Source organism: Rana temporaria, chromosome 3 (assembly GCF_905171775.1).
Source record: "Rana temporaria chromosome 3, aRanTem1.1, whole genome shotgun sequence".
NCBI classification, from domain to species: domain Eukaryota; kingdom Metazoa; phylum Chordata; class Amphibia; order Anura; family Ranidae; genus Rana; species Rana temporaria.
This window is the reverse complement of record NC_053491.1, coordinates 406,183,640-406,203,803: the sequence shown is the minus strand read 5'-3', so window position 1 is coordinate 406,203,803 and position 20,164 is coordinate 406,183,640.

The following is a 20,164-nucleotide window of genomic DNA, read 5'->3' as shown; positions in this document are numbered from 1 at the left end:
GAACAAGAGTGCAGGGCAATTCCTGTCTGAATTGCATGCTGTTTCCCCACCGCTTCTGTGTGAACCTAGGCTTGTGATAGAAAATCCTGTTCAAATCACAGTTTCCTGCATTGCTCCACACAGGAGCAATGCGGGAAACTATGCGATTTAGCCTAGGTTCACACTGCTGCGAATTCAAAATCGCGATTTTTGCCGCGATTTCAGCCGCAATTTAATGTAAATCGCGGCCCGAAATCGCAAGAAGTAGTACAGGAACTACTTTTTGAATTCGCAGATGCGGCGTCACACTGATTAGGACAGTGCCATTGCCGACAATTGCCGCCGATTTGAGATGCGATTTGACATGTCAAATCGCATCTCAAATCGTTCCAAATCGTACCCAGTGTGAACCAGGGCTAAAACAGGAATCTCACCGCATTCCAGTTCAGACTGCATGCACCATTCTCTGCACTTCGATTTGGGCCCTTTGATTTTGTAACTATGGACACAAATTAGTGGTGCGCGGAAATTAAAATTTAAATGAATATGAATGGTCTCCCATTATCGGCACTTTTTTGAAGTGGTTTTAAAAATCTTGCTTGCTGCAGTTTTGGTGCAAATTTGGTCAGTAAAAATAAAATGCACCTACACAGTAAAAAGAATTGAAAACGCATCACAAATGCACGTGTTGCATTTTTTGAGTCCCATGAACAATGCACCATAAGCACCGTAAAAATCAGGGGTGCTTTCTGTAGCCATTATTGACGACTTTTTTTTTTTCTTTTGGCACAATGCTGAAAGTGGTTGTAAACCCTTACAGACCACTTGGACCTACAGGTAAGCCTAGATTAAGGCTTACCTGTAGGTGCAAGAAATATCTCCTTAACTTACACAGTTAAGGAGATATTTGCAAGAAAGACGGTGCCGATGTCTGAGCGTGCAGTTTCTGAATGGGACCGTGACGTCATCGCGGCTCCAGCCAGTCACAGCGCCGCAGCTGAGATGCAAGGAAGTGAGATGGTGGAGGAGAGGAACGAGGGCCGCTGGGGGAGCTTCGATCTCAGGTAAGTAATTCATAATGAGCTAGTATGCCATGCATACTAGCTCATTATGCCTTTTTCTTGCAGGGTGTATTTTTTTTTTTTTTTGTGAGTTTACTTCCTCTTGAAGACCCTGTTTTCAGCGGCTGAAAATTTGGGTGTATCACAAACACAAATCGCATCACAAAGTGCATCACAAAGTATCAGTTTTGGGTATTGAGAGCTTTTTCATGAGGACTTGTGAAAATAAATCGGCACCAATACCAGTATCTGTGTATCCCTAATTTGTTTTCCTACTCCTATTGGTGCCTTACCTTGCAAATAAGTAAAAACATGCACTCCAAATTCTGATAATGATGGCATTCCCACCCTGCAGTTATATCTGCGACAGACCTATTTTCTAAAACTTGTACTTGATGCTTAGAAGGGAGGAACTCGTCATCTATTGTCTTGTAAGCCAAGCCATGGGTTGGCAGGTGTTGAGCTGATGGACATGACAGCTGATACTACCGTACAAAGGGCTTTTTTATATACCACATCTGCCTGAACTGTCTTTTTTGTATCGATGGGTGGATCTGTAGAAGGTCGGTTTACATATTGAGTTGTAGAGTCGTTGCTGTGGAGGTGGTGTTCTTCCTAAACCACGACTTGATTTTCAAATCACTCCAAAATGAAGGATGTTCTCCAGAGGCTCCGCTGAAACTTGGCACTTTTCTCTAGCGGTGTCTGCCAGAACCAGGGGAGCATCACTTTCAGGCAGCGAGTAAAACAATTTTACTAAAAGGTGCAATTTTCTTCCAAAAAGCATTTTAAGAGAACACAATCATAATAATAATTCATGAAAACATGGGAAATCACAGCACTTAAATTCAGGCTTTTAGCTCGTAAAAAGTACATTCTCAGACAGGTAAGCCAATTACTTCCTTCACAGCCAGTAATAATTTGTAATGGACCAACCTACAGGAGAATACACTTACGTGAGTGTTCCAGGTTATGTTTAAGGGGGTGTTCCAGTTTTTACAACCCCTCCATGTTTAGATGTGTGGTTGGCTGGGACTGTCGCAGTGTAGCGGACAGGCAGGCCAGTGTAAAACGAATGTTAAGTATTCCTATACGCAGGGGTGATAGGAGAAGAATGTCTATTTCGGCATTGTTTGCTTTGAAAATCTAGGGATTTATAGACCTTTTTTTTCTGATCGGAAGCTTTTGTATATTTTCTATCAGAAGAGCTCTTTAGATCTCTAAAACTTATTACCAAATGTTGTGTCTTAGTTTCTGAAGCCGATATGCAAATTTAACCGGTCGTCTCTAAACCAACGTTTCTCAACTTCAGTCCTCAAGTGCTCCCAACAGGTCATGTTTTCAGGCTGTCCATTATTTTGCACAGATGATTTGACGAGTTTCACTGCCTTAGTAATTACCACAGTCATTTCATCTGAGGGAAATCATGAAAACCTGGCCTGTTGGGGGGTACTTGAGGACTGGAGTTGAGAAACATAGGTCTAAACCAGTGGTTCTCAACCTTGGTCCTAAAGTACCCCGCCCCCCAACAGGCCAGGTTTGCAGGTTTTCCATTTATCTTGGACAGGTGATTTAAATCAGTCGATGGCTTTGTATTTAGGACAGCTATTTTACATAGGTTAAAAAAAGACACAAGTCCATCTAATTCCACCATAAAAAAAATATTGTGATATAATCCCATATACCTATTACTATACCCACAGTTGATCCAGAGGAAGGTGAAAAACCCCAGCAAACATGATCCAATTTGCTACAACAGGGGAAAAAAAAAATCCCTTCCTGATCCCGAGAGGCAATCTGATTTTCCCTGGATCAACTTTACCTATAAATCTTAGTACTCAGTTATATTTTGTACATTTGGGGAAAGAATCCAGACCTTTCTTAAAGCAATCTACTGAGCTGGCCAGAACCACCTCTGGAGGGAGTCTGTTCCACATTTTCACAGCTCTTACTGTGAAGAAACCTTTCCGTATTTGGAGATCTTTTTTCCTCCTAGACGTAGAGAGTGCCCCCTTGTCCTCAGTGATGACAACTTGACTGTAAAGTGAATATCTCGACACCATGTTCACTATATGGACCCCTTATATATTTGTACATGTTAATCCTATCTCTATTCTTTCCTCCATAGCTGAGCTCCTCCATGCTTCTTATCAGTTTGGTTGCCCTTCTCTGAACTTTCTCCAGTTCCCTGATATCCTTTTTGAGAAATTCCCAAAATATGGCCTGTTGGGGGTACTTGAGGACTGAGGTTGAGAACCACCGGTCTAAACTATTCTCTTGTAATATGTTGTCTCTTTATGCTTTAAAGTGTGTATCCACTATTGCAGCTGAATTGGGATAACACCTACTTTATACTTGTTACTTGTTCCCATTCACAAAGCATAACTTGAAAAAGAATAAAAACTGCTGTTTCCCTTTTTAATGCTCTTTTCTGAAAACTCCTTGACCAAAAAAAAAAACACACCTAGCTTTCTATCCTTTGTAATGTTTAAAGGAGGCTGGGGAGAAAATGTTTCCTGTCTGTGTTGTGCTGGCAGATCTCATTATTGGCTGTAAACTAGATTTCAGTTTCAAGTCCTAGCAAAAGTTTAAAGATCTAGAAGCTTGGCTTCTTTATTGTATGTTAATGAGGAAAAGCTCAGGGTCTCCAATCTGTGTGGAGACAAAATCTAATTTTGTTCAGGATAATTTGCTAGATGTATACACACACTTTTTTTTTTTTTTTGACTGCAAAAGTGGAAATACACTTTTAAGATTTTTGAGTCAGTGTGGGGGGCATGCTTGGTCTGTGCACAGGAGGGGTGACCACAAACGGCTCTTATATTTAAGGTTGCTTCCATGTGTGTTCTGACTGTTTAAAACTATGAAAACCTCAAATGGTATAGGGGTGTGTGTGTGTGTTTTTTTTTTTTTTTGTTGTTTTTTTTTGTATTAGGTAGTAGCTTTCCTGCATTTTATTTTTTTATGTCAGTTTACATGCAAACAGTGCTTGCCAGAGTTCCTATTTCAAAAACCGCTTGTGGTTATGCAAGAATCTGAATATTAAAGTTAAAACTGGGAGGGTTACTGCCTATTAAAATAAATTAACCTATCTTGATATGACTAAAGCCTAGTACAAACTGACCGCTCAGGTTGGAGCTGCTGTACTAACAATCCAATGTTGGTACATCAATCTCCTCTGCTTTTCTATTGTCTTCTGTGGGGGGGGGGGGGGGTGGGTGTTGACCCTCTGTCAGAACACTTTGGTCAGCGCTCTCAGCCATTGGCTAAGAGCACTGATAGGGAGTCGAGCCGGTTGGCAGTCCCTTTCTGGTCATGAGCCATGGACAGAAGCCGGCCGAATGGCTGCCGTACCTACCGGCTGAATATCTGCCAGTTTCTATTGAACCGACCAATGCCGCCCAACATTCGGCCCATGTGTACTATAGGCTTAAAGCTAGATATGAACAAACAAAAAAATGAATGGGTCATTTTTAATTGTAAGACAGTTTGTTTTTTTCTAATCAAATTGACTTTAATTTCTGGCTGCAGTGACAGAATTTGAAGGAAGGGGGGATGGAAATGTTTTCTTTAAAGCGGTTGTATCCTCTTGCACATTTTTTTTTACCTACAGGTAAGCCTATAATAAGTCTTACCTGTAGGTAAAATGAATATCTCCTAAATCTGTACATTTAGAAGATATTCACTTTCCATGCAGCCACTGACGTCGGTGGCACATCCGCTCTGAAGGTCTGGCAGATGCTGCCGGAAAATTGGAGCTCCTTGCCGAAATGGCGCACTCATGTGCATGCGCGGGAGTGACGTCATTGCGGCTCTGGCCACTCGCAGCCCCGAGTGCAGAGGCAACATGTTGGCTTCCTCAGCGGTGACGGGAGGTGGTGCAGGCTAGGGCCGAAACAACTAATTGATTAATCGACAACTTAGGGTGCATTCACACCACGATTTTGTCATCCGTTTTTTACTCACGATTTTAGCTTTAAAATCGTACAAATCTGTATGGCAAAACGGATCCATTCACTGCCATTCATTAATTTAGGTCCCCAAGTGCATCCGATTTGATCCGCATACGATTTGATACGATTTAAAATCGTATCAAAAAACGTGTCTGCCCACGATTTTTGGTCCTGATTTGAAATCGTATTACAATCGTGTCCGTTTTTTTTTTATATTGTGGTCAATGTAAATCGTACTAAATCGGATGACTGTGCGATAAATCGTACCCGATTTTTTATTACTAGGGTTGAGCGAACCTGAACGGAGGTCCCCGCAAATTCAATAACCAGACCCTTTAGGTCTGGTATGGATATTCAGGGGAACCCCGCCGTCAATTTAAAACAAAAATGACGTGCGGTTCCCCCTAAATATCCATAACCAGACCCATTATCCGAGCACGTTGACCTGGCCGGCCGCAGAAAAGAGGGGGGGACAGAGTGCGGCCCCCCCCTCTCTCCTGAACCGCACCAGGCCACATGCCCTCAACATGGGGAGGATGTCCCCATGTTGATGGGGACAAGGGTCTCATCCCCACAACCCTTGCCCGGTGGTTGTGGGGGTATGCGGGCGGGAGGTTTATCAGAATCTGGAAGACCCCTTTAACAAAGAGGACCCCCAGATCCTGACCCCCCCCCCCTGTGTGAAATGGTAATGGGGTACCTCTACCATTTCACGAAGGAAGTAAAAAGTATTGTAAAAAAACACACTGACACCAAAGAATAAAGTCCTTTATTAAAAAAAAAAAAACATCCAGCGGTGACAAATCCACTCGTTCCCGGCTTCCTGCGTTGTCCTGATCCAGCGACGGGTGCGGGTGATCTCCCGCGATGAGAAGATCCAGCGTCGGGTGATCTCCGCTCCGGCGATGTGAAGATCCATCCATCCGGCGCAGCAGCATCCCGGACCTCCTCTCACCGCTGGGCACAGCCCAGCGAATGAGCGGCTGAAGCGGTGACATTTCTTATATAGAGGAGGCAGAGCCACCCGTCACGTGACCCTGCCCCCTCTGACGTACCTCTGCTACATCACTGGGGAAGACCAAGAAGAGGAAAGGTCTTTCCTCTTCTTGGTCTTCCCCGGGTAAATTGATACCCAACATGTCACGCTTCAAAATTGCGTCCGCTCGTGGAATGGCAACAAATTTTTACCCTTTAAAATCTCCATAGGCGTTTGTTTAAAAAAAATCTACAGGTTGCATGTTTTGAGTTAGAGGAGGTCTAGGGCTAGAATTATTTCTCTCGCTCTACCAATCGCAGTGATACCTCACATGTGTGGTTTGAACACCGCTTTCATATGCGGGCACTACTCACGTATGCGTTTTGCTTCTGTGCGCGAGCTCGGCGGGACGCGGTGCGCTTCTGGCTCCTAACTTTTTTAGCTGCCTCCTAGATTCCAAGCAAATTTGTCAAACCCTGTTATAAATGATCTTTCCCTTTCAATCTGCAGCTCTGTAATTTATGTAACACGCAATATGGCTACCTGGAAGCATTTTGTGGACAGATGGTGTACAGAACACCCCCCAGAAATTTAATTTCCTGCTTGTATGATTGGCTCACTGCTTTTTCTCGGAAGCCTGCACTAAGATTTAAGTCAGATTTTGAGCAGCTCCTGCAACAAAAGTATAATTTTTGGTGAGCTGCTTCCAAAGGGAAATCGCGTCTAAAGGGATGCAGACCCTGCAGTTTTTCTCATTAGAGCCCTGCAGGTGCAGAAACTGATTGTTTGTTAATTATGAAACCACTCCTATTAGGACATGGCAAAACACAGCTATTTTTTCAGTTTGTTAACCACTTCATTGCTGGGCACTTAAACCCCCTTCGTGCCCAGATCAATTTTCAGCTTTCAGTGTTGAGGCATTTTGAATGACAATTACGCGGTCATACAACACTGTATCCAAATTATATTTTTTTCATATTTTTATAATTTTTTTCCCCACAAATAGAACTTTCTTTTGGTGGTATTTGATCATCTCTGCGATTTTTAATTTTTTGCGCTATAAACAAAAAAAGACAGAAAATTTTGAAAAAGACGCACTATTTTTTACTTTTTGTTTATAATAATATCCCAATTAAAAAAAAAAAAAAAAAAAAAATGTTTTCCTCCGTTTAGGCTGATACGTATTGTTCTACATATTTTTGTTAAAAAAAATCGCAATAAGCGTATATTGATTGGTTTGCGCAAAAGTTATGGCGCCTACAAAATAGGGGATAGATTTGATTTATTTTTTACTAGTAATGGCGGCGATCTGCAATTTATTTTTTTTTGTCAGGCCTGCGATATTGCGGCGGACATATCGGACACTTTTGACACAATTTTGGGACCATTCACATAGCGATCAGTGCTATAAAAATGTACTAATTACTGTATAAATGTGACTGGCAGTGAAGGGGTTAACACTAGCGGGTGAGGAAGGGGTTAAATGTATTCCCTGGGTGTGTTCTAACTGTGTGGGGGAGGTGACTGATGCTGTGTCCTTATGTACAAGGGACACAGCATCGGTCTCCTCTCTCCCTGACAGGACGTGGAGCTCTGTGGTTACACACAGAGCTCCACGTCCCTGCGTTCACCGCCGATTGCGGGTACCTGGCGGACATCGCGGCTGCCAGATACTGTGCTCGGCTTCCCAGCGATGCGCCGGGCACAGTGTTTCCCCGCTGCGCGCCCCCAGTGGCGCGCAGGGAATGTAAATAGCAAGACGTCCAGGGACATCCACCCGGCACTTGAGAGCCGCGCTGTGGACGTCTTTCGTCTATAGCGCGGCCCTCTACTGGTTAATCCTTGCCATGTACAGTGATCACCCGGAGGGAATTTTTATTTATTTTTTTTCTCAAAAGTGGAGTTACTCTTCAAATCTACAAATTTCATACGGACAATGAATGTGGTTTTTGTTTGGTAAAGTCCATCAATTCATTTCAAATTTGAATGTAAAAGGTAAGCGAAATCTCGGAACTACTTTCAAATGACATTTGAATGTTCTGAGAATTTTGTTAAAAATGACGAATGTATATCCAGCTATAAGCCCTAGGGATTGGAGGTGAAAGGTCCCCTGGATCCTGACGCTTCCTGCACAGCAGTTTTCATGAACTAGTGCTGATAATGCGTTCTGTCCTGAGTGTGCTCAACGTCACATGACGGCTTTGGGGTTTTGAAGGAATGTAAACGACTACCGGGTTCTGTGTTGCTACCCAAGAACTGGAAGACTCCCCATATTGGCACAAGGGCAGGTAGTTGACGGGCACTAACTTTTCGACCTCAGGAGTCATCCTCGGACATCAAATTAAGATAAATAAGGGGTACTTCTAAATTTTATACTAAAACATTGATTCCTGAATGATTCTTGCATAAACCTGGGTGTAACTGGTTCTTTACAAATATGAGGTAGGTACCCAACATTAAAGGTTTAGGTTCTATATCAAGCTCTGGGCATGTGGACACTTGTAATTGGTAATGAGCAAGATTTAAAAAATATGCTTTGTTTATGACGTTTGTATTTTGTAATCTGAATGATGCAAACCCTGATTGTTAGGACCACATGCATCTCTACACTAGAGAAAGTAGGTGAGCAAACTTTACGGATGGGTCCAGAGTCAGTTCAGCATAAAAAAATACTTCAGTCCAACTGCAGACCTTTTTCCGCTGTTCAATAGCGATTAGAATAAACTGTCAAGTTTTAGTTTTTAATCTGAAACCCAAACTGGATGAAATTAATAGATCTCTATACTTGGGGCCCTTTCACACGTGTGGACACTATGTCCGTATTTCATCCATCTGTTTTCGGATGAAATACGGAAATACATGTATCCCTATGGGATAGCGGGTGTCAGCGGATAAACACCCGCAGACACCCGATCTCATCAGTCCCCGCTATGGTCCGTTTCTGCAGATGGAGGAAAATACTATTTTTCCATCCGCCATCGGATCAGGTGGACACAGACAGACGGTCCGTGTTCATCCGATCCTCCCATAGAGGAGAGCGGAGATCTGCCGGAGCGATCCCCGCTGAACAAGCAGATATTAAAGGAACGGATCCTCAGTGTGAAAGGGCTCTTTGAGATTTTTGGTAATGGCCATTAAATGCAGAAACCTAGAGGGTTCTTGGGGGTAACAAAAGTCAAATGTTTCTGGGTATATTGCGGTTTAAGGACTAATGCACAGCTATCCTGTCCGATGCAGTGTGTTTGCACACACAGTAATTCATTTGAATTTGGCTGCCAATGCACCACAACCAAAAAATGGACGTGCAATCTTTTTCCTGAATTGTAAACTGTAGCTGCTGGCTTTTAATAAATGGAGACTTGCCTGTCCTGCAGTCCCTCGATGTCGGCACCCCATCAGCTGTCTGGTGCTGTCGTGGCCATTGCGGGCAAGGGAATCCTACTGCACCTGCTCGAGGCCCGCTCCTCTCTCCTATTGGCCAGGGGAGGAGGGAGCCCTGCGGTGACGTCACGGCCGCACTCACGGAAGTGGGAAAGGATACCTGTCTTTGACAGGTATCCTGTCCCTCCCCCCTGAAAGGTGCCAATTGTGGCATTAGAGTGGGGGAGGAATCCGATGAGCGGAAGTTCCACTTTAGTGTGGAGATCAGCTTTAAAGCTGACTTCCTGTCTTTGCAGCCAGCAAGAAATGTCCAATTTTGGCTACACAGCATAAGTTAATATTGTAACGTCTACTGGTTTGTAGCCTTTTTTTTATTATAAATAGCTGGGAGAGAAAAACAAAAACCATGTGTTGTGTCCTTTTATAAAACGTAGACTTTAATCACAAATCTGCTGTTACATATTCTATGGATTAAATCAGTAACAAGAGCATGATGTATTACAAATCATTTCCTCTTTTGAATTTGCACTGCTCCTAGAGTGGGAGCTCCCATTGCTGTGATGTTACATTTTGTTTTTGTTGTTTTTTCTTTTTAACTGGTAAATGTAATTAAATTTAAAAATTGGTTCTAAAATGCATGTCCTGTGTCCTGATTCCTTTTTCTTTTAAGGGTGCACTCAGGGCCGCCATCAGGTATTATGGGGCCCCTTACATTGCTTCAGGCATGGGCCCCCTGGAGCATAGAACTGGGGGGGGGGGTGCTGCCACCTCAAATTGAGAGGCGGGGGGCTGCCGCGACTTGAGAAGCGGGGAAGTGCCACGAATTGGGGAGGTAATAAAAATATATATTAAAAAAAGGGAGGGGGTAGCCATCTGGGGACCTCCGGGCCCTTTAGTAAAACCAAAATAAAGATTGTAAAAAATAAAAGGGCGGTTGCCATCCGGGGCTCTGGGGACCTCCGGGCCCCTTACAAAAAAAAGGGGGGTTGCCATCCGGGCCCCTTACAGGTGTACTGCCTGTACCCCCCTGATGGCGGCCCTGGGTGCACTGGCAGGGTTTAGCCTGCATTGCAGACATATTTGGCAAAAATGTGGTGGGAGAGGGCTTTAAAGTACAGGGTTGCCATCGGGGGTTTTGCACAGAAAAACCTTTATGAGAACAAGGGTATTCTGTCCTCACGGGTCTTGAGCCATCTAAAGGACTGAATCTCGGCTGGTTCAGCAGGAACTGGCCAAGATTCAAACAATGTATGGACAGGCTAATGTATGCAAGTTGTCACTGTTGTAAATTAGATTTCAGTTTCAGGTCCTAGCAAAAGTTTAAAGATCTAGAAGCTTGGCTTCTTTATTGTATGTTAATGAGGAAAAGCTCAGGGTCTCCAATCTGTGTGGAGACAAAATCAAATTTGTTCAGGGTAATTTGCTAGATACACACACACACACACACACACCTATCTATCCATCCATCCATCTATATATATATATATATATATATATATATATATATATATATACACACAGTAATTCTTTTTAAAATATATATCCGTTTTGCCAGAATTGTGGTTTCCTTGTAATTTATGGAGTCTAAAAGAATGTCAAATGTTTGTGATAGCTTGATTTTCCAGCTCTTACATGGACTACAAAACCAACCCTTCCTTCCTATGTAATGGGGAAGGAACCAAACGTGTTATACTTTTGGTTTTGCACAGATCCTCCTCTTTGCGGGTCCTTCATCTGCTCCCTTGGCCCCTCCCTTCTGTCCAGTGCCCCCACAGCAAGCAGCTTGCTATGGGGGCACACAAACTGTTTGTAGTCGAATATTGGATCTGCCTATAGCAGGGATCTCAAACTGGCGGCCCTCCAGCTGTTGCAAAACTACAAGTCCCATAATGCACTGCATGGTAGTTTTGTAACAGCTGGAGGGCCACCAGTTTGAGACCCATGGCCTATAGTGACAACATTACTCCTTTTAATTGTGGCTACATTGGATATCCTTTAACCACTTGGGATCCGCGCTATGGATGAAAGACGTCCACAGCGCGGCTCTCAAGTGCCGGGTGGACGTACCGCTGGGGGCGCGCAGCGGGGAAACAACGTGCCCGGCGCATTGCTCGGGAGCCGATGCGTGTGCCTGGCGGGCGCGATGTCCGCCAGACACCCGCGATCGTCGGTGACAGCAGGGACGTGGAGCTCTGTGTGTAAACACAGAGCTCCACGTGCTGTCAGGAAGAGAGGAGATCGATCTGTGTCCCTTTACATAGGGACACAGCATCGGTCACCTCCCCCAGTCAGTCCCCTCCCCCCACACAGTAAGAACACACCCAGGGAATACATTTAACCCCTTCCTCACCCCCTAGTGTTAACCCCTTCACTGCCAGTCACATTTATACAGTAATTAGTGCATTTCTATAGCACTGATCGCTGTATAAATGTGAATGGTGCCAAAATTGTGTCAAAAGTGTTCGATACGTCTGCCGCAATATCGCAGGCCTGACAAAAAAATCGCATATCGCCGTCATTACTAGTAAAAAATAAAAATCATAAATCTATCCCCTATTTTGTAGGCGCTATAACTTTTGCGCAAACCAATCAATATACGCTTATTGCGATTTTTTTTTTTTTAACAAAAATATGTAGAAGAATACGTATCGGCCTAAACCGAGGGAAATTTAAATTTTTTTTAAAAAAAAATTGCGATATTATTATAACAAAAAGTAAAACATATTGTGTTTTTTTTAAAAAATTTTCATTTTTTTTATGTTTATAGCGCAAAAAATAAAAATCGCAGAGGTGATCAAATACCACCAAAAGAAAGCTCTATTGGTGGGGAAAAAATGATAAAAATATAATTTGGGTACAGTGTTGTATGACCGCGCAATTGTCATTCAAAATGCGTCAGCGCTGAAAGCTGAAAAATTTTCTGGGCACGAAGGGGGTTTAAGTGCCCAGTAATGAAGTGGTTAATTGTCTCTACAGCCTTAGTTGTACATGCCTCTTGAATATATATTTGGTGACAAGTGAATAGAGAAAGATAACCCCATACGTGGTCTTTAAGTCATGGTTTATTATCAAATCAGCCTAATAATGAGAGAGGTGGAAACAACAAGTAAAATTTCTTCCTAAATTTAGGCCAAAATGTATTCAGCTACATACATAATATACAAATCTGTGTATATTGTTTAGTTTGCAGGAAAGTTTTTAAAGGGTTTTTTAAAAAGTCAAGTGTGTGTGTTAAAAAAAAAAAGAAAACAACATACTTTTCAAGGTTTTTTTTTTCTTTTACGTTTTCTTTTTTTTACCATAGTAACACTGTACTACTCTGGGGAGGAGACCAGGAATTATTATTTTTTGCTTACTGATTGCTTATAACAGTGACCATCACTGTGTGTGTCTGTGGATGCACACAGCTTGGCTCGGTTGCGAGTGCCCCATAGCACGCAGCTTGTTATGGGGGCAGACAGACACACAAGAGGAGAAGTGGACAGCACCAGTGGGGGACTGCAGAAGAAAGGGTTCAGGGCCACTCTGTGCAACACCATTTTATTTATTACATTTAATCACAGAGTATCACAGTTAAATTTATCATGTTTGTTATTTTTTTTGGGGGGGGGAGCCTTTATCACGGCTTTAACTCTCTAATACCAAAAATAGAAGAATCCTTTTTTTATTTTTATTTATTTTTTAAAGGACTGACCCTGTAATACTTTCTGTATATTTTTGGGTTTGGGTATAGTGTCCCCGACATAAAGCAAAGCCAGAATTCCAATACAGCAAATCAGTGCACACCCGTAAGCCTCTAGTTCACAATTACAGTACTGGTCCACGTGAGAGTATCTGGATTAAAAAAAAATGTAAAGGCAGCCATGTGTCACAATGGTTTCTAAAATTAGAGTCTCATTATAGTACAGTATACATTTTCATTCATTGCCCCTCCCCAGGGCAGGTCTGGATGCGTAAACTGTGAAACAACTGGCTTAGCTGGTATGGGCAGATATATTGTGGTTCAAAAGCAATATTAAAAATAACTTGGCTAATACGTAGATACTGAGAAAAAAATGGATCTTTTCCCGCGTACACACAAGCGTTTTTCATGACGAGATAAATGCCATTTTTTTAATTGTTTGTGTGTAGGCTCCAGAGCATTTTTCTCAACGGAAAATTTAGAACCTGCTCTATTTTTTCTCATCGTTTTTCACGTCGTGAAAAATGGTCGTGTGTACGATTTAACGAAGGGGAAAAAACATGCATGCTCAGAAGCAAGTTATGAGACGGGGAAATTAGCATAAGCAGCCCAAAGGGTGGCGCCATTCGAATGGAACTTCCCCTTTTATAGTGCCGTTGTACGTCAGCGCGCTTTAGGCAAGCATTTTTTTTCATGATCGTGTGTATGCAAGGCAGGCTCGAGAGGAATTGCGTTGAGAAAAACATCGTTTTTTTCATGACATGAATAACGGTCGTATGTACGCGGCATTAAAACAAGCAATATGCATTCTTTGTTGAGAGCTTTAAAGTGGACGGTGCAGGCTATTCCTAACCAAGTTTAAACCTGCCTCCCCATTCTAACTACCCAGTGAAAGGAAGACATGTATACTTACCTGTCCTGAGGGTGCTCTGGTACGATCACATGATCGCCTCCCAGTGGCGGTTTTAGCAGAGAGGAGGGACAACCGACAGCAATATAATCCCATGGCAAGCCTGTTGGTGATGTCACTGCCCAGACATTCCATTGGTTGTCATTGATCTCTCCTCTCTCTGGCTGCTGGGGAGATCACTTGATGGGACCGGAGTGCTCTTAGAATAGGCAAGTATAAGCCTCTTCCTTTCACAGGGTAGGTAAAATAAAAGATAAAATCTCTTGACGTGTGTAAATGCATCTAAACATGTTAACTTCAGTGTTCATTTATTCTGCACAATAAAAATAATTATTATTTTGTCCAATAAAATGAATTGCTGCCCAAGTGCTTGACTGGGCGTGTTTACAAGCATCAGGCGTTTTATTTTATTTTTTGCCAAAACGCTTCTGCCAGGAGAAAGGTGTCTAGGTGAGATGGCCTAATGTCCAGTATGCATGAGGCCTTAAAGTGATACTAAAGTATTTTTTTTTTTCTTTTAAAATACCAAACGTGTTATACTTTTGGTTTTGCACAGAGCAGCCCAGATCCTCCTCTTTGCGGGACCTTCTTCTGCTGCCTTGGCCCCTCCCTCCTGTCCAGTGCCCCCACAGCAAGCAGCTTGCTATGGGGGCACCCAAACTGCAGCTCTTTGTGTCTGTTCAGACACAGAGCCACGGTTTGGCCCCGCCCCCTCTCTCTCTTGATTGGCAAACTGACTTTGATGATGGCGCTGCTGCTGTGTCTTAGCCAATCGGGGGAGAGTCCTGGATGGACGAAGCACTCGTAAACATTGCTGGATCGAGATAGGGGTTAAGGTAAGTGTGAGGGGGGTTACTGCACACAAAAAAACTTCTTACTTTAGAACCACTTTAGCAAGCAATAACTATTTACAAATACAGACAGTAGAAGACAGCAGATTCCTACACATCAGGGGTGTCAAACTCGATTTCATTGCAGGTCACATCAGCATTTTGGTTGCCCTCAAAGGGCCGGTTGTATCTACTCTTTACCATATTAAATAATTGCCTCTACATTCAATTAGTACTGGTTTTAGTAATAACCGAACACTAATGCTGCGTACACACCATCCGAAATTCCGACAAGAAAACCGTGGATTTTTTTCAGACTGAATTTTGGCTCAAAAACTTGTGTTGCATACACACGGTCACACAAACGTCTGAAATTCCGAACGTCGAGAACATGGTGACGTTCAACACGTACGACGAGCTAAGAAAAATGAAGTTCAATAGGCAGTGCAGCTCTTCTACTTGATTCCGAGCATGCGTGTTTTTTTTGTGATTGGAATTTCTGACAATAACTTTTCTTGTTGGAAAAATTGAGAGCAAGCTCTCAAATTTTTGCTGTCGGAAATTCTGACAGAAAAATGTCAGAGCCTACACACAGTCGGAATTTCCGACCAAAGGCTCACATCGAACTTTTCTTGTCGGAATTTCTGAGATTAGACTGGGTTCACACTATGTTAGGGGCACAGCAGGGGGCACAGCAGGGGGTCTGGTCCCCCGTTCATCGTTTCAGGTCTGAATTTTGAGCTGAATTTGGACTTGAAACAGCCAAAGACGCACATGACCCTTCTGCTGTGTGCTCCGAAGCCACCTCGGAGATGTGTGAACTGGCTCCATTGAGAGCCGGTTACACTCTCCTGTTATGCAAATTGAATGTGGTGAAATTCGCATAAGTGTAAACCCAGCCTTAAACTGTGAAGAGTAGGTGCAGACTAGCACAGAGCCCACTCGTACTCCTGTAGCAGATGATGCAAGTCTGAAAAGGAGGGTCGCACACCGCTGGTATTATCCACAAGAAACTTTATTGGAGACAGAACACCATTGTAGAACTATGTTCTGTGTGAGCAATCTGAGCAGTCTCCAATGCACAGAGAAGCATAGGTCATGGGTAGCGGAAGTTGAGGATGTCTTCCATAAACTGAGAAAAAGGGTGTTTTCTGCAAATTGGTATTTACATGATTGTTATGAGAAAATTCCGCACACGGAAGTAGAGAGGACCAATCGTCATGATGAGCGTAGACTAAGGTGCGAAGAAAAATCTCTAACTCCTGATTAACCTTCTCCGTCTGCTCATTGGATTGAGGATGGTAAGAAGAGGAAAAATCCAAGGCAATATTGAGGGATTTTGCAAAATGCGCTCCATAAACGAGACGTAAATTGAACACCCCTGTCGGAACAATATGAGAAGGAACCCCATGGAGGCGGAAAATTTCTCGAATAAAAATGGGAACCAAGGCAGGAGCAGAAAGAAGACCAGGAAGGGGAACAAAATGAGCCACCTTGGAGAACCAATCGACTACCACCCAAATGACCGTATTACCGTCAGACAGTGGGAGATCGGTGATAAAATCCATGGCAATATGAGCCCAGGGCTCCTTAGGAATGGGCAAGGGCATGAGGAGACCAGCAGGAGCTTGTGTGGAGGATTTAGACTGAGCACAGACATGACAAGCCTTGACATAGTCCAGCGTGGCCCGCCACCTTGGAATCATGTCCCCAACGAAGGATCCTAGCTCTTAGCTAAGTGGTGACAAAGGTCTTACCAGGAGGAATTTTTGAGTCCAGGGTGGTAGAATGGGCAACAATGCATGAAGTTGGGATGATCGGCTCAGGTTCAGAAGTGGGCTCCTCGTGCAAAGTGTCAAAGGACCTAGAGAGGGCATCAGCCCGACCGTTGCAGGAACCAGGTTTGTACGTAATCAGACTCCATCTGGTCTGTCTGGGATTCAGACGTTTAGCATTCTGTAGGTACTGTAGATTCTTGTGATCGGTGAAGATCGTTATGGAGTGAGGGGAACCTTCCAAAAGATGACGCCACTCTTCTAGTGCCAATTTGATTGCAAGAAGTTCCCGGTCGCCAATGGCATAATTTCTCTCTGCCTTGGAATTTTTTTGGGATAAGAACGCACATGGTTGACGTCTCTTCTCAAAGAGTTGAAGAAGCACCACTCCCACCCCCACTGAAGAAGCGTCCACTTCAATAAAGAATGCTTCCCCAGGGTTTGGTCTCCTCAAGAGTAGTCCAGAGACAAAGGCCTGTTTCAGATCGTGAAACGCAGAGACAGCTTCGGGAGCCAATCTTTGGCATTAGCACCCTTCTTGGTCAAAGCGATAAAAGGCGCGGCAATGGAAGAGTAATTCCTTATGAACTGCCTATAATAATTTGTGAAGCCAAGAAAGCGCTATGTGGCCTTGAGGCTAGCAGGAAGAGGCCAGTTGGTAATGGCTAAGACCTTCCCAGGATCCATACGAAGACCCAAGCTTGAAACAAAGCATCCTAGAAATAGGACCTCAGAACATTGAAAGGAACATTTCTCCAGCTTGGCATAGAGATTATTCTCTCTAAGGTGCTGGAGTACATTGCGGACATGGTTTCTGTGGACACGCAGATTTTCCAAAAAGATAAGAATGTCATCCAGATAGATGACAACAAACTGATACAGCAGCTCCCTGAAGATTTAATTGACAACGATTTGAAACACGGCTGGGGCATTACATAACCCAAAAGGCATGACCAGGTATTCGTAATGGCCGTCTCAAGTGTTAAACACAGTCTTCCATTCATCACCTTCTCGTATTCGAATGAGGTTGTACGCCCCTCTGAGATCCAACTTAGTGAAAATTGAGGCACCCTTCAACCTATCGAATAGCTCAGATATTAAGGGTAAGGGGTAACGATTTTTAATAGTAACAGCGTTTAAGCCTCGATAATCAATGCAGGGTCTCAAGGTACCATCCTTCTTGGCAACAAAAAAGAACCCTGCTCCTGCAGGCGATGAGGATTTCCGGATGAAACCTCTCTCAAGATTTTCTGTGACATACTTAGACATGGCCTGGGTCTCTGGGATGGACAAAGGGTAGGTACGACCCCTGGGCAGAGTTGCTTCGGGAACAAGGTCAATAGCACAGTCAAAAGACCTGTGGGGAGGAAGCACCTCAGTCGATTTCTTACAGAACACATCCCGGTAATCGCTGTATGCAGTGGGAAGATCAGAAGATATTGATGTGGTAGCAACCGGAAGTCTCTCCTTGGGGGTCACCTTGGAAAGACATGATGAGAAACATGAAGGACCCCAAGCCAGGATCTGCCCAGAGACCCAGTCCACATGGGGAGAGTGGAGCTGTAGTCAAGGAAGGCCCAATACAATGGGGGTAGAGGCTTTGGGTAGGATGAGGAAGGATATACACTCCTGGTGGAGAATCCCTACCGACATCCTAATAAGTAGTGTCTGGAAGCAAATAGGGCCCCCTGGAAGAACAGTGCCATCAATTGCCGAGACTACCAACGGTGTAGAGAGGGGTGAAAGGGTGAGCTTCATAGAAGAAGCAGTTCTCCAGTCCATAAAGTTGCCGGCAGCCCCGGAATCCAAATATGCAAGGGTCGATTGGGGAGAAGTGCTTACATGAAGGGACACCGGAAGAAGAAGACGGGAAGGTGATGTTTCTGAGTCCAATACTCCACCTTCTAAATGTATTAGACCCGAGCGTTTCCTGGGCGAAGCGAGCAGGAGTCACGAAAGTGGCCCTTGCCTCCACAATAGAGGCACAAGCCCAGAGTTCTGCGCCTAGCATGTTCCTCGGGGGTTAGTCTGGTCTGGCCCAGCTGCATAGGTTCCTCAGCAGGCAGAGGATGCTCCACGGGACGAAAAGAGGGGAGCTCAGACAGGCTAGGTCCTAGGGAGTGTTGACGTCTTTTTTCTATGGAATTGCGTCGGAATTGGATACAGACGGTCGGAATTTCCGACAAGAACTTTTGCTGTCGAAAAGATTGAGAACCAGCTCTCAATTATATGTTGTCGGAAATTCCGACAGCAAATGTCTGATAAAACATACACACGGTCGGATTTTCCGAACAAGCTCACATCGAACATTTATTGTCGGAAATGCCGACCGTGTGTACGCGGCATAACAGAGCTCTCAAGAGCAGGCAGAGAGGGGGGATGAGTCACTCTGACTCATTTGGTTGTTTGGTTAATCAAAGCTCGAGGTACTGAATACGGAAAAACAAAGTGGTTTAGGTGTAATTGGTTTTTCAGCAAAATTAGCAAATTTCGCAAACTTTCGCAAAGCAAAAACTCTCAATTGGGTTCATCAAACTACTTAGACAAAATTAGCTTGAGAAAAAAATTATTATTTAGGTGGGATCATTTCATTTAGTGGTCTTTGCATTTGTGTTTTTTTTTTTATTTGCCTTGTTTTTATTGCTGTTTTTTCCCCTGTAACTAAACCCCTGCTGATCAAGCAGATTTCAAGAACAAAAAACATTTTATTAACAAACGTCATAAAAAACATATTTGCTCAAATGTACATATTTAAAATAGCCAACATTATGTAAACCCCAGGAATCAGCCATAATCCATACTAATCAATGTGAATATACAGTACATGATGTACTTCTCATCATATTTAATAGTTCTGTTAAGAAGAACATGCTAATATTGTACATAGAGGCTTTGTCGGTTTAAACCAGTTATGGAGTCATTAGTGCAATCCAAACAGAGGAGCTGTCAGTGTTCAGATGACAGTCCAATCAATGTGTCTGAGAGCTCAGGATGTTACTGTAATTTCCAAACTGCAGTTATAATTATTTATTCTTATTACAGGTATTTATATAGCGCTGACAATTTACACAGTGCTTATCCTCTATATTGTATATTTCATTCCCTGTCCTCAAGGAGCATACAATCTAAGTTGGTAAACTCACATTCATTCATACATAGACATTGCAATTTAGACCGGAGCCAATTAACCTCCCAGCATGTCTTTGTAGTGTGGGAGGAAACTAGAATACCCAGAGGAAACCCACACAGGCACAGGGAGAATATTCAAACTCCATACAGGTAGTGCCTTGGTTATGATTTGAACTGATGCCACTAGTGCTGACAGGCAGAAGTGCTTAGATTGTGTTAATTGTTAGTGCTGTGTTTAATGGGTATCCCTAAATTGGAAGGGATTATTAACAGAATAATGTTTGATTGATCCACAAAGGCATTATTCTCCATTAGTTGGGAAGTGTAAACAATTGTTATGCACCCCTGATCACTTTTTCCTACGTTTACCCACTTAAAGACGGCCTACCGCAGATATACTGCAGCAGGGTGGCTCTAGTGCGCTAAACGATATACCTGTATGTAATTTCCTGCAATAGACAATGGGGGCACCGATTGGTCAGGGGGGA